Source organism: Taeniopygia guttata, chromosome 11 (genome assembly GCF_048771995.1).
Source record: "Taeniopygia guttata chromosome 11, bTaeGut7.mat, whole genome shotgun sequence".
Lineage (NCBI taxonomy): Eukaryota > Metazoa > Chordata > Aves > Passeriformes > Estrildidae > Taeniopygia > Taeniopygia guttata.
This window is the reverse complement of record NC_133036.1, coordinates 15,117,271-15,132,126: the sequence shown is the minus strand read 5'-3', so window position 1 is coordinate 15,132,126 and position 14,856 is coordinate 15,117,271. Positions and strand designations below refer to the sequence as shown.

The window sequence follows — 14,856 nt, the reverse complement described above, 5'->3', positions numbered from 1 at the left end:
TTTTCCCCTGCAAATCACCCAAAAGTCTCTCCTGGATTAGGCCTCCCAACCAACTGATTTAGTTATGTGTCACAGGAGCCTCCGTCTCTCATTTTTCTCTTTTCCTGGGCTGAAGGAAATACTTATTGGTACTGTACTCTAAATCCCAGCCAATGGAAAGCAATGTTTCACCATCTATCTGCCCCTGACACACTTTTATGTAAACCACTGCAAAGGGAAGGGATTCACATGTGTTTTACCAACTCGCTAAACCACGAATAAAAGGCATCCAAGGTTCAAAGAGTTAAATTACCCAACGGTTTCCGCTGCCGCGCTCGCCCCCCACCCTAAGCCCCTCTCTTCTCTCTCAGGGCCATGCTTGATTTATGGTGTGATCCATCCCTGTTGGGAGTTGACAGTCACTTTCATTTTCTGGTATTTTTTTCCCTTTTGCTGCCAAGGTCACCAGAGAGAGGGCCCTCCAAGTTTTCTGCATTCGTCCTCCTTCACCCTTCCACCAGCTTGGCCTCATGAATCATCCCGTCTTCGCATTGAACTCCTGATGCTTCTCTTCCACCAAACTGCCCGACTTCCGCAATTTTTCTTCATTCTCACTAACAATTTGGTAATGAAATATTGATTTTTAGTTAGATTCAAATAGATGTTATTAAGTTTGCATTGATAAATCGTTCTCTTTTTCAGGCTGGAAGTACCTCAGTCAAATTCTAACTGCGCTTTCATACCTGGTGATGTATTAATTTGACATATTTGTCACCCAAGCCGCCTGGCTCAGAGTTAGAGGAGGACGTCTGTCCTAATTGCTGCTATTTCGCAGAGAAGGTGTAATTCTAGCTGATTTCTTCCAAGGATTTTAGCCCTAAAATAAGATATTTCCAAACATCTTCCATGGGATTTTTGTAAGGAAAACAAGCAACCAAACATTCTTTTCCAGATGGGAGAGGTAGGAATTAAAAAAAAAAAAAAAAAAAAGGCACTGACCAATTAATGCTAAATATTTCCAGTTAATTTTGTTAATTGAAATATATTCAATGTCAATGAATTTGTCATGGATTCTGTGACAAGTAAGTAGTTCTTTTAACCCTCTCAGTGAGAGTGGACAGACAGATGAGATTTGAAATATCAGCTGCAAAATCGTTGCTCCCTTAACTGGTTAAATGAAGTGAATATTCCTGCAGATGCCTGGCACAGTAACCCCTCTGCCAGAGTTGAAGGTGGGACACGGGAACACGAGGAGGCACAAACTGTGTCAGCATTGCATCATCTTTCACCTACACCAGGGATAAGGTTCCCGGTCCCAAGATTTCATCAAGGGCAAAAAATCTGATCACAGATGGAAATAAAAATAAATTACATTGAAAAAGAGACGTGCACTTTCCCCCTCTGCAATATCTTCATGCCTTGTTCTCCACCACGGCATGGTTTCAGAAATAGCTGCTGCTCAAGCCCTCGGTGCCCCCAGTGCTGGCAGCCAGGGGGGCCTGGTGGCCAAGCTCAGGGCAGAGCCCACAAAAATCCAGCCCAAAGCCAACCATCAGAAGGGGGGAAGGACACATTCTGAGTGCCACTCTGTGTACATCTCAAGTAACAATTAGTTTTAAATTACTCACAACTCAGTTGAAGGTTTAAATGGATGTTTGCAGCTGCATCAGTTTGAAGACTTGAATTTCAGATGGATGCAACCCGAGCTACCTCTTTTCAGGTGTCATTCAGCACGTCTAAAAATTCCACTTTCCCAATATCCCTGCAGCAGATACCAAAACAAGTCCTTCATACCATAAGAACGAATCTCTCATTCACTGTGAATGGATAAAGAACAAGTGTTATTTCTTACCCACTAAATTAAAACCTACCTGCAGAAAAGTCAACCTCCAAAGAGTGTCAAAGAAAAAAAAAAGGTGGAAGAAAGAAAAAAGTAGCCAGCAACATGTTACTAGCTGTCCTCTCACAGAAGTATTGAGCTCTGCTGTGCTGACTGATGTCAAGAGACAGCCATTGATGAATAAACCTCGATTGCTTCCTATGCTCTTGTGTCACACCTTTTTATTTACAAAATAATTTAGCTTAAAAGAGGAGGTAATTCTTGGAAATTAGCTTTAAAAAGGTCAGATTAATCTACTTGGTGCCAGCTGAAAGCTTATTTTTTAAAAAATCTACAAAAGGAAATATTTTTCAAAATAACAAAACTCCATCACCATCAAGATATTAAATAATTTCTGCACAAAATTAAAGTTATTACATTTAGTATGTTTGCTGCATGCCCCACATTATGCAGAGTGAAGTAAATGCTACATTCTAGTGGTAATGGTGACTGTTAGCTCCACCCAGAGCTACCATTGCATTTCTTAAAATAAAACAAGCTGGAAAAAAGATATAACAACATAAGACAGCCTTCATTATCTCCCCTCCACACTGATACTGTAATAAGACTGTTTAAATGAATCAGACAGCAGAAGGGATGCATAGATTTCTCTACTTATGTAAGTTCATTCGTTCTTCTCACATTCCTCCTCTAACACACTTCTAGGATTATTTAGTGCAATAAGTAATTATCAATCCGCTTTGGAAAGCCATTATACATTTACATGCTCTTCAAAGCTGCTGTTACTTTTATTGCTTCTAATGCCAAAATGGGAATGTGAGAGAAGAGCCTCTCTAAGAGCAGGTTATGGTGAGTTCAGCGTGCAGAATGCAGTTTGGAGGATGCATATGGGAATGAGTCATTTCTGAGAAACATAAAACTCTGAGTTATCAAACCTTTTGCTAGTCAATTATTTTTCTTTACTATGCTTGCTAGTAACGACAACTGCAATGAGAAGACTGCTCTCCTGGATTATTACTGCTAACTGCTATTAACCTGGTGGAAAGCAAAACATGGCTGGACCAAAGCTTAGAGCAAAAAAGCCATGATAATTTAGAAGGTAAAGGTAAAATTCAGATATTTTGTGGAGTCCTTATCTTCCTGGCAAGTACTACAAAATAGGACATGAAATGCCCCACTAGCAGACCCCAGTGAATTGAATAGCTGAGGGGAAGTGTGACAGACACATTGTCAAAGCATGCTACCAGCTCAATCAGATGAATGTGCACTTAAAGAAGTAAAACCCATACATACAAGCCTTTTGGGACCATCATGTCCTAAAAATATGGAAAACCAGCAATGCTAGAGTATCACAAGGCTTTTAGGGGCAACTCCTGCCTGGTGAGCAGCCAGCTGCAGCGTCACCCTGCAAGATGGTTTCTCTTCTAAAAGCTTGACCTGTGGCAGTGGGTGGCTCAGGTCAGTGCAGGGCTGTTATTAATCTCTAAAAAAACAAAACAAAACAAACAAACAAACAAAAAACCAACCAAACAAACAAACAAAAAAAAAAACAATAGAAAAAAACAGTCTGCATCTACCTTTGGCCTCCCATGTTCTAGAAACCACAGCTCAAATTCCCAGGAAAACGGAAAATCTAGAGTTGAGCCACCTAATTCCCAACCCACAGGTCTTTAGTGCCCAGATAACAAACCCCAGGCACTGACAGCAGTGAAAGCACATCCACAGAGTACTTGATAAAGCACAAGCTGCACGTTGGCACCAGCCCCTCTGCATTTGCAATATGATTTGTGTACAGGTGATGCTGTAATTCACCCTCACAGAGCATATTTTCCATGCCGAAGGCCAGCACCAGTCCAGACAACTGAGATAAGGTGGTAGAAATTTAAATACTTACAGCAGAAATGTTGCCCACTGCTACCAGTGTTCCCAGTATTTGCCTTTGCTGGTCTGCCATCAGGATGAAGGGAAGGAGCTGCTGCTTCTTAAATTTTTCCTGTTTGGTGAGACCTGGAAAGTTTCCTAGGATAAGTTCCTACAAATGCTGTGAGCAAGTACCACATCAATAACACCATTGTATTTCTTAGTGCTGCATCCCAGGACAGGGGCATGGACTGAACCCTTCACATACAGCCTGGTCTTTAGAAAATCCATGCCAGCTCAAAGGGTCATCTGCTCAAGGTTTCTAATCTATGAAATGCTTTTAAAATGCTGTTAAAACTGGCCCCAAATCAGTCTGCCCTAGCAATCAACTCCTTTTCTTAAAAGACTTTTGGCTTGCTTCAAAAATTAGGTAAAAAAACCTTACCATAATTTGGTAGGGACATGTTGATTCAAGGACGCAGCTGCTGAGTGAGCCAGAGATGAAGTAAATAACGAAGCTGATAGCAGCATTATCCTGTGCCCCCTCAGCAATGAAAACATGGACTGGGCTAATTCCTGGTAAAAGAAAATATTCTTTCTCATTTTCTTGGCAGGCACTGCACCTTGGCTGCTTCAAGGCAGAAGCTGAATACTCCCACAGCCAAGGCCTTCCTTCCTGAGCACCTCATGTCTTCTGTAACAGAAACAGATTTCCCTCTTCCTACTGCACTGTTCCCCTTTCTTCCCCAAGCAGTTTCCCTTCTCCTTACAGCCTGCTTTTCCTCCAGCTAGCTGGGACCCTCTACTCAAATGAGAAGTAATTAAGCTGAAAATTACCCTTGAGGACTGGAGTCACCCTTTGGGAAGCCAGAGCCAGCCAGACTTGTATTCACATGGCAGCACCACTCGCAAAGAAAGCAAAATACAGTAAACAGAAAGGAACCCAAGCCTGGGTGAAAACTGAAGCAGTTGCCATAGGAAAGATGTGGAATATTTCCCTTGTGGTACTCCAGTGTAACCAAATCTGTACTGCATATCTAGGGAAGCAGGAAACCCAAGTCACAAGTCCCCTGATAAACAAAGGTGGGCATCGAATCCAAGTCCCCACATTTCCCTGGCAGAATATCCCAATTAAGCTGCTTGGTAAAGCTGTTGTGTGTTGTCCCTGTTCTAAGGCTGCCCCATATGCCAGGGAGGCTCAAGATAATCAAGGTTCATCTTTTAATTTTGCTTAGGGCATAAATTCATAGTGCTCTCTGCCCTCCCTTCAAAGCATCCCACATAGCAGGAAACACTGTTTTCCTTGGGGTAATGCTGGCTGACAAGGCATCTTTAACTACGTTAACATCGTTAGTCTCTCCATACGAGATCAGGCTTTGGAACATTCACTGATAGGGAATGCAACGAGCAAACTGTAGTGACCCAAGTGTGTTACACCCTTCTGTCTTCCAGGAGATCAGGGGAAGAGAATCAGACACTGGTTAATGGTCAGCAGGTACAGACCCCATAGATGAACAAACCCAGTGTTAAGATCAAACACATGTTAAATTACCTCCAAAGCAATTAGTTCAGCCTTACTGTGACTGCAATTGGAAATCAGGAAATTTATTGTTCTCCATTTTAAACATTTAAAATCAATGTGCTTGTCTTGTGAATGTACCGAAAGCTATTCTGAATACAAACCCCAAACCTATAAAAAATACCTAATTACTCTGAGTTTTCTATTCCTTTCTGCGACTTCACTGCCATTCCTCTCTCCTGAAGACCTGTTCTCACATGCATTTTCTTTGTTATTAGTGCTATCTATAAAATATGAATCCCAATTCCATGATCGTCATAAAAATCATAAAATTCTATGCCTGCCATGAAAATATTACATGATTTATTTTTGTGGGAAGTACATATTAAATCTAAGTATTGAAATGGTATTTTGCCTCCTTGACATCAAGAACTTTAAAAGATGCCCGATTTCTCCTCAATTGCTATTATGTTAAGTTTCTTTCCCTGTTTTAAAACAGATACTTCAGAAGCTATTTATAGATTGAGGTTAATATTCATATTGCCATATGCTCTACAGTATTTGCTCATATACCCTCTTCATTTTTATTTTATATGACATATGGTGGCTGCATTATACACGGCATTCTCCTAATGTATTACATATGCACATAACATTTAATACAATCGTGTGTGTATTCACCGTGCTTTTCACACGAGCGGATTGTGAACTGATGGACAACACAGCTCCTCCCCTCTGCCCCTTGCTGGACATGTTTAAGGGGAAAAGGTGTGGTCAAAATGCACTGGAACTGTCTGATTTGGATGTATAGACCCACACCCAAAACTCTGCAGGGACAAAAAAATGCAGCATAAATTAGGAGAAAACTTCTGTGGTGGCTGAGGATCTCTCCTCACCCACAAATACACAGAGCAGCCTCCAGCAGCTTGGTCTGAGGGGTCACTGTATGGGGCTCTTAAACTCCCTTACATCAGCCTTACAACCTGAGGGAAGTGCTAACAAAGACCAAGATTCTTCCCCTCTTGTGGACACCAGAAGCTTAAAATTGATTTTATTGCCTTTAGCTGATAGGTTCTTAATCTCACATCTTAGGGATTTCCATATGCAAGGTACTGTCACTAAATATAAGCAAAATTATTTTATGAAAATCTGCCTCTCAAATTAAAAAAAAAAATCGAACAAAACCAAACCAAAACCAAATCTGAAAACAGGAAAACAGCTAGAAATTTCCTTCCATGTCACTGCACCATTTGCATTGCTAAGAGCACAGTGACACTAAAAAATAAAAATCTGAAAATACTGAAGCATTTTAAACTGAAGTTTTCTTTGACATTTTCTTCCATTCTGTTTTGAAAGCTAGAAAAGGAAATAAAAGTCAACAGTCAAGAAGCAAAAGGAAAAAAAAATTCATTTGACTGAACTATTTATCCACATTTAGTATTGCCAAGGAACGGAAACATCAGTTATTCACACAGCTCCAGTCATCATAGCACTCTATAAAGATCAGTGGTCACAGAGCACTCAAGAACTAATAATTAGTTTTTCTCCTTTTTAAGTGGAAAAATTTCCTCATGTTAATAATCAACAAGAATGTAAGATTTTCCATTAAGCATTCCAGGCTTTGCCGCGTCTGCAGCATTCTAGTCCTGCAATCCATGGTTTATTGAATATTTTGTGTGGCTTTCTCCCAGAACAGGACCATCACCAGTGCTGTGTGTGCCAGCCTTGCTGCCACCATTGTTTGCCATGCAAAGGCAGGGTTGGTGGTTCCCAGAAAATGCTTTGCTCTGTGTTTCAGGGAGGCCACTGCAGGATCACACTCAAAGGGAGCCAGGAGAAAGGAGCGGGGAAAGCGTGGCCTGAGCCAATGCCTCCCCAGGGCCTGGCATGTCAGCTCTTCAAATGAAACAGAGCTCCTCACTACCAACAAAGAACAACTCCATCCTGGCTCTGCAGGACCATCCATCTCCCTTCCCCAGCAAGAATTGCAATACAGCCTTTGTCCTTTCAATCCTGCTCCTTTGTGCTAATTATTATGAACGAAATATATCAGTAACAACCAATATTGGTAAGTGACAATTGAGAGGACCTCACAATGCCTTCAACGTAACCAAATATTGCAAACATCAATAACCACTTTGCAGAACCAAAAGCTTTTCCCAAAGGGGACAGGTGTTCTGGGATGAGTTCACAGGTTCCTGGTGATTCCAGTAGGATCAAGGAGCACAACTCAGCCTCAGCAGCACAGGCCAACAACACACTACTCAAAAGCCTTGTACATGTCAAATCCCCATTTCAGTCACTAGGAACTCCATTGGAGTAAGGTGCTCATCCTATAAAACATTTAATCTGTAGTTCAAACATTCAATGAACTATGGATTCCACTCCCAGGACCCAGGTTCAAAAAGCAGGCAAGGACAAAACCTGCTTTTTTCTTTGTGTACAGATTATCCCTCTATAAATATATTATAAAACAGTTCCAATACCTCAAATGTATTCCCTGCCCCCTCATCCTCCAATCCAAATGACACTTAATTAAGCCATCTGATCTTCAGAGGCTTTTTCCCCCCTGTCAGAAACAATGAAGAAATAAGCAGATTTCTTCTAGAGCCATAGCTTTTAACTACTGTATCACGTACAGAGAACAGAAAGAAAATCCTGGACAGGATGCAGAAACCATGAAGAAAAATTATTAAAGATTTAGGAAAAAGAAAAATCAATCAAGGGAGGTACACAAGCCTGATTAGGAAAGAAAAGATTGTATGTTCCTATATATAAATATATATATATAGGCATGTTAACGGGTGGCTGCTTCTTCTAAGATTAAAGAAAATAACCTAAGGTTAAATATCTTTTTGAGTTTCTCTGCTACCATCTACAAAACTGGAAACCTGTTTGCCATGGCTCCAAGCAAAGAGCTGATAACAATATTTTTGCAGCTAAATTCTCTCTTTTTCCACCAGCTCCTGAAGTCATGAGACAAATTCACTTGCCAGAAACTGATTGAGTACAGGGGATTTTTCCAAGTCTCTTTTCTGACCCAGATTTGTGTCTTCGTGCTTTCTGAACAGATGGATAAGATGATCATTCTTTAAAGATCCCAACTTAAATGAAAATGTGTTTAGTGGTTCCAGTGCAGGGAAATACAGTAAGCCATTAAACCATGACAAATTTGACACACACAACAACTTCAGGGAAAACAGGCCAAAAAAATGGAATGTCTACCTTACCAAAGCAGAAACTGAATCCGAGTGATTTAAAAAAAAAGCAGCAAGGGAGATAAGAAAATAGCCATTTGTCCTGTCTGGGCTCACACCACAGCCCACTGCAGGAGCCCAGCAGCTCCCACCAGCTGCCCCCACCCAGCCCCACCCACCAGCATTACCAAATTAGCAGAATTAACAGAAACACAAACTCTCTGTTAGAGGTACAGCAAAGCTCCCTGGAAAAGGCAATGAGACACATTCTGCTAACTACTTGCCCTCAATTCACAAATGAATACGGTCAGGCACAGCTAAAGAAAAAAAAAAAAAAAAAAAAAAAAACGAACCAAGACAACAAAACCCCACTGAATTGTGATTTATAGTAAATCTCTGACATTTTTATGGTTCTCAAACCAATAACGCAAGAAGAAACAGCAGACAGTGAGCTCTTGGCACTGGTATTGACTTCAAGGTCAGTGGAGCACAGAAACCCATTGGTTACTGATAAAATGGTCTCTCCTCCACCCAGCTGCTTCTGGTTTTCAGCAGAGAACTTCTTGGAAACCTGCAGGTGTTTGATATTTCGTGGTACTTAGCTCCCCTACTGCACTTGATAGAATAATTGCTTTGTTTAAACTTTTCAATCAACAGAATTTCTTCTTCCCTTGAGCCTGAATTTGCCTTATTTAGTACCAAGACTAGAGAAAGCAGGTTAACAGCCTGCCTAGTTATCCACATCTATGCAGAAGCCTTTTATTCTTGAATCAAAAAAATGGTATTCTGTGATTATTCTTTCAACTGGTATGCAAGGGTAATGTGATTGTGTCTGTAAGTAAGTGCCATACTGAATTTAATCGTGCTATTTATTTGCTTTGAATTATCCTGTATTCATTTTTTCTGTACTCTTAGGCATCGATAAAGTGGTTCTTACTATTACAGTAAATTAAATGCACTTTAAAAGATTATCTTTTACATTTGTCATAACAAGAATTTACATCGATGTTTTTCTCTCTTTAAGTGGGTATAAAGAACTCATGTACATTTTTTAATTTAGTGTGTAGGATTTATTACATGAAGAACAATTTCTTAACTAATCACAACTCATTAAATTCACAAATTATCCCAAATAGCCCATGGTAAAAGACCTCTTGCATTAGGAACAGGAAAACAATCCAAAAAATTTTTGTGAACAAGCATAACTAATTTTCTGGTTCTTTTCATGGATGAAATGAAGTATTTCGAAATGCAAAAAGTCCATGGGAAGTAAGGGGAGGGGAGACACCGAGTGAAAAGCAGCTGTGGGAAGGATGGAGGATAGATGTGAATGGCACAACTTTGAGCAGAGGGGGAAAATGGAGGCTGATGCTGTGTGCAGTGAGGAACCTCCCACCTCTTTCCCTCTCTCCTTGGATCAGCCCTGCCCCTCCCTTGCTGCAGCAAAAAGCATATTGGGGGTTTGGTGGGCACCCTTCCACAGCCCCATGCCCCGTTGCCTAATGACTATCACTTAATTGTTGTGTTTCCTGAAGCTGGCAGTCCCTAACGTGATATATGAACTGCACAAGAGCCTTCTTCAAACACAGAGTCATTTAAACCTTAGTTATTAAATACTCCATTCACTCTGCCACTCACTTGCCTTGTTTTTACTTTACATGTGTGGTGTTTTCCACATGTTTAGCACTGAAGCGGGCATTTGTTTGGACTATACACCTCTGTGTACTTTTTTAATGTAATAAAATTGACAGATGACTTCTTTTTGCAACAGGTTTGGTAGAAGAAAATGTTTGGGTTTTTTTCCTTGATAGCTGTTTAGACAGCAGTCTTAAAAAATGACTAGTCACTAAAATTCCTCATGCTCATTTCATATTGTGTTGATTCATATTAAATTCATGACAACAAAAAAGCAACTTGAGGCACTTTTGGAAATGACCACTCTTTAGTGCTTCTCTCCTCCAGGCTCGATAGGCCCAGAGTCCATAAAGCTGCCTGCTGTCTTGTGTCATGAAAAGAAACAGCTTTGCCTGGGAATGCCATTACTGTGTAATGAGGCATGCAGCAAAATATACCTTCAGCAGCCACTTGATGAAGGCTTGCTGACACACCAGACCAGACAGAAATGTTTTTTTGTGTGTTCTTCCTTATTTTGTCCATCAATCACATCATTAGTCAAAGCAGACAGCTCTGTCAGCTGGGCACAGATGCAGACTGGCAGGCGATCAGTGGACAGGTGTTAGAGCTCTCCCAAAACAAGATCTTGAAATGAGAAAAGGAGTGAAGACCTTGTTCCAAGGGCTGGAATGTCAATATATTAAAGGAAGAAAAAATAAAAAAAGCCAACCAAAAACCAACATATAAAAAACCCCAGTACCCAGGAGGGGAAAAGTTCAGAGGGCATGCTCAGAGCCACTATAGAGAGACTTGGAAAAAAGTTAAAAGGAGCTGCCACTTTGCATTACATTTTCATTTCTGCCTGCATTAGCTGGTGTCGGTGGATAACGGCGACGTCCAGCATTTGCTGTTTTGAATAGAGTCTAAAGGACATTATGTAAACAGTATTGTACTTCAGTTTCATTAGGAAAATCCTCCATGGCACACGGATTTATTTGTCCGAGGCTTCTGTCATTAAGCTGAGACACTAATACCCACAACGAGCATATATACTTTCAGTTTGACGTGCAAAATGGCAGAGGGCTACACGAGGGATCTCATTTTCATTATAAGAGCCAAAAACATAAACAGAGTGAGATACACCCGAAGTGCCCCGGTCACAGGGAGTGCTAATCAAGCAGAGGCAAACCCAGCCCTCCCCAGCTTCACTCCAGGCTGTCCTGTGCCAGCCTCACCACCCACTCTGCCCTTGGCTACACACAGCTGCCACCATGGGGGGACCCTCAGAGCTCCTAGAGGGCCTGTGCCTCTCTCTGGGGATTGCCAGGAGGTGAACCCATTCCTCAGACCCAGACATGCTTCGCTCAGCAATTTGAACTGCATCATCTTCCTCAGATCTCTCAGCCGTGGGTTTTATTCCTGTAAACTGGAGCTAGTTCTCCTTCACAACATTTTCGTATGAGTCCTTTAAAGCACAGGGTGTTTCATTTCCTTCCCATCCCCTCAAGCTAAGTTTTTGTCTACAGTCACACTTTGAATTCTAGGTTTTTAATAATGAGTCTGGCTAATATTGTTTCTGAACAACTTTGCATGCATTGTGCACTCTTTTTGAGTAATATTAGATAATTTTCCAGCTCCTTGTCACCAGGCACGTGATAAATCTCCAGCAGAATCTCATTGTTCTGAGTCCCAAACCTGGGCAAAAGGGCACTCTTGTGAGGTCCAAAACAAAATAATTTTATCTGTTATGTGCTTCTCTCAATCATTCTGCACTGGAGTTGGCCAAACAGAATTAAAAGACCTTTTTATTAATCCCAGATGAACCCAGCTCCATAGAAAAACAAGCAGCAAATCCCCAGCTACAGTGAGTGGGAGAGACCAACCCGTTGGGAGAAAAACTCTCAAGCAAAGAATGCCATCAGGACCATACAAAAAGGGCAAAGATGTTCATAATAAAAGTCTATGAATTGAACAACCCAGGCAGGGATACCACCTCCAAATGCAGTTGGTTTTAGTCTTATTTTAGCAAGAAAGACAAGTCCCTAGAGTGCAGTGATTTGAACAAAAAAATCAATTAGTGATAATTCCCAGGGAAGTGGAACCAACCAAAGAGCTAACCAGCTTCTTGCTGACAGAAAACAAGTTTGCCAAAACCATGTCACTTTTCAATTAAAAAAAAAATACAACTGTTAAACTAGAAAACTTCCCCTTTAGAAACAGAGGTAAAGTGGTTTGGGGAAAGGGACAGCAAGTCAATTGAACTGGAGACATGTACAACCCACAGCTGCAAAGCTGCAGTGATAATTAAGGTGTCTAGGTAGGATCACAGGTTTTGCTTCAACTTTTGCCTCCTGCCCATTGCAGCTGTCTTTAAAATCCTGCAATTATTCAAGGCTTTCCTATTTCCCCCAGGCCTTCACTGTCCCCTTTCTCACTTTGCCCCTTTGCCCATATTTGCACTCTGCTTCCTCTGCTTTATTTAAACCCTTACTAACCCATTATCCTTTCTTGCCTCTTCCCCTGGGCTTTGTTCCTTCTTCTACTTCTTCCCATCTTTAATCAGCCCAATCAAACACCAATTTCTTGGTATAAAATAAATTTTAAAGTGAAAACCCCCCAAACATACATATCTTGCATTTAGATGCACTCACCTACTAAAAATAACATAGGGTCTCCCAGTGCAAGACAGAGCAGAACCATATCCACAGCTCCAAATTGGCACAATGGGATTGCCCTGAAAAGAGGAGGTTCCTGGTGAAATATCAAGGTAGCCTGGATTTTAACTTGTGTCCTCACTGCTTTTGGTCACTTATTTTAGAAAATATTTGGAGAAATAAAAAAGGCAGGGGGAAGTCCTTTCCACTTCAATAAATAATAGGTTGGAGGGAGGGTGGAGGGAAGAGGAAAGGAAGAGAAATTTGGATCACTGAAAGGTCAGGTGCCTTTATACAGCACAAGGGAAAAGGAGCAGGCATTCAGATCCTACCAAGAGCTGACCTTTCTAAAGATGTGCTCAGCATGAAGGGGGTAATACCTGATGCAGAGCTACACATCTACCTTTAAATAAGAATTAAAGCTGGATAACTCTGGAGACACCATTAATCTAATGAGCCTTTAGAGGTCACTGTTGTGCCAAGCAGGCCCGGGTGGGACACATTTATCTGGTAATAGAAAATAGTGGAGTAAAGGAGTCCACCAAACATCTAAGCTTTGATAAATAAACTCTGCTAAATAGCGCTTTTCGTATAGAATGGGGTGTAACAGCCATTAGGAAATTAACTTTGTTACCTACATTTCAAGTGTGTGCATATTGACTTCAAATCTCCTGGGTAGCCTGGAAGAATCAGAGTGAAAAACGTGAACATGGCCCTTGTGCCAACCCCTGCCAACAGCCAGAACTCCTATGGAAATGGTTAAACTCAAGGATCTCAATTCTCATGAGAAAAGAAGGAAGAAAAGTAACACAAACTGGACTCAAACAGCGGTGACTTAAGTTTTAAAACAGATTTCTTTTGAGATTCTGAATAAAGTACTTCTTCCCCAGTTGAAAACTAGAAAATATTTGAGGCTAGATTGTGGCTGAATTGATGTTCTAGATTATAGACACGTCTATGTGATGGCAGCAGGGATCACACAAGGATTTGGAGCAAATTCCTTATGAAGTGGGTGAAATTCAAGAGATGAGAAGGTGCATTGGAGTTTCCAGGATCACACAACATAAGCTTCAAGCTTCTGTTAAGTCCTCACTGGGTTATAGCCCTTGGTGGCTTCAGCTTGTCACTTCTTCCAAAGTTCCTGATGAACCCAGGCCCTGCGGTGAGAAGGAGCCTGGTGAACTCAACCTGCCAAAAGGACATGAGAGGAAAAGCAGGTCCACTCTGAGAGTGCATCATTCCTGCTGTGCTTGTGCTCCAGTGGCAGCATGCAAAAATCATATAGCATATCCCCTTGCTTGTGCAGCCTGGATCCTGTCTCTGCAGCATTGTCATCGATCCCCTTCTTCTGTGTTAGACTCCTAGGCAGTCCATTGGGGCCGATTTGTCAATAATTTCAAAGGTTATTCAAACGTTTAAGCTTTATTGTGATTTTTAATGGATCATCTCCATAGAGCAATTTAGAAGTGTGGGAGAAGGAAGGTTATGCAGGAACAGAGGAGAGACAATTCCTGCCTGGTGCCAGTGCTGCTGTAACTTTGCACCACAACACCTCACGTGGCAGAGCCACCGTGCCAGACCCTCAACCACGTTAGATACATCAAAACTTTCAAGGAAGGCACCAGTAGTTATGATGATTCAGGAAGATGAACACCAATTAGTAGGAAACAATGCAAGCATAAAGGCACCATCAACACCACACTGGAAATCAGCAGATTTGGATTGTCAGCGGTCTTATAAAATGAAGGACAGTGCTTGTCATCCTCAAACCTGCCTGTTAAATTAAAAGCATGAGATTCAGGAAAAAAAAACCCCACAATTTAATATGAACATACCCTGGCCTTTCTTGAAGCATGAAACAAATGTTCAAACTCCTGGCTCCAAGAACCTCATAATTAAGAAACAATCCTTAATGGGGAAATACCTAACATCTTCCTTTAACATCTTCCTCCCACCCCCTGACTAAGGATGCTACAGAAATTTAACCTATTTATTGTGCCAACTGAGTTTTTGAAGTGAAAAATATCTGCAGTGATGCCATTGGAATCAAGTTAACATAAACAAAAGGTGGTTTTGTCCTACTGGGAGTGCTGTAAAGACAAGTAACACAGTTGGGAGGGGAAGGAGGAAAGCTCAGGGCACAGGCTGGCAATGTTTGGGAAGCAGGAGCAAGGTAAAGTGCTAATTCCCTGC

At 41.3% G+C, this 14,856-nt stretch overlaps 1 long non-coding RNA gene across 1 annotated transcript; it reads right to left on the bottom strand.

Annotated features, from left to right (window-relative positions):
- Positions 1-297: 297 nt before the first annotated feature.
- Positions 298-4,398, bottom strand: LOC140684851 (uncharacterized). The gene is made up of 3 exons (XR_012057736.1): positions 4,125-4,398; positions 3,714-3,826; positions 298-1,796 (listed from the first exon to the last, which is right to left on the bottom strand). It is a non-coding gene; the product is annotated as an uncharacterized lncRNA (long non-coding RNA).
- Between the last annotated feature and the right edge of the window lie 10,458 nt (positions 4,399-14,856).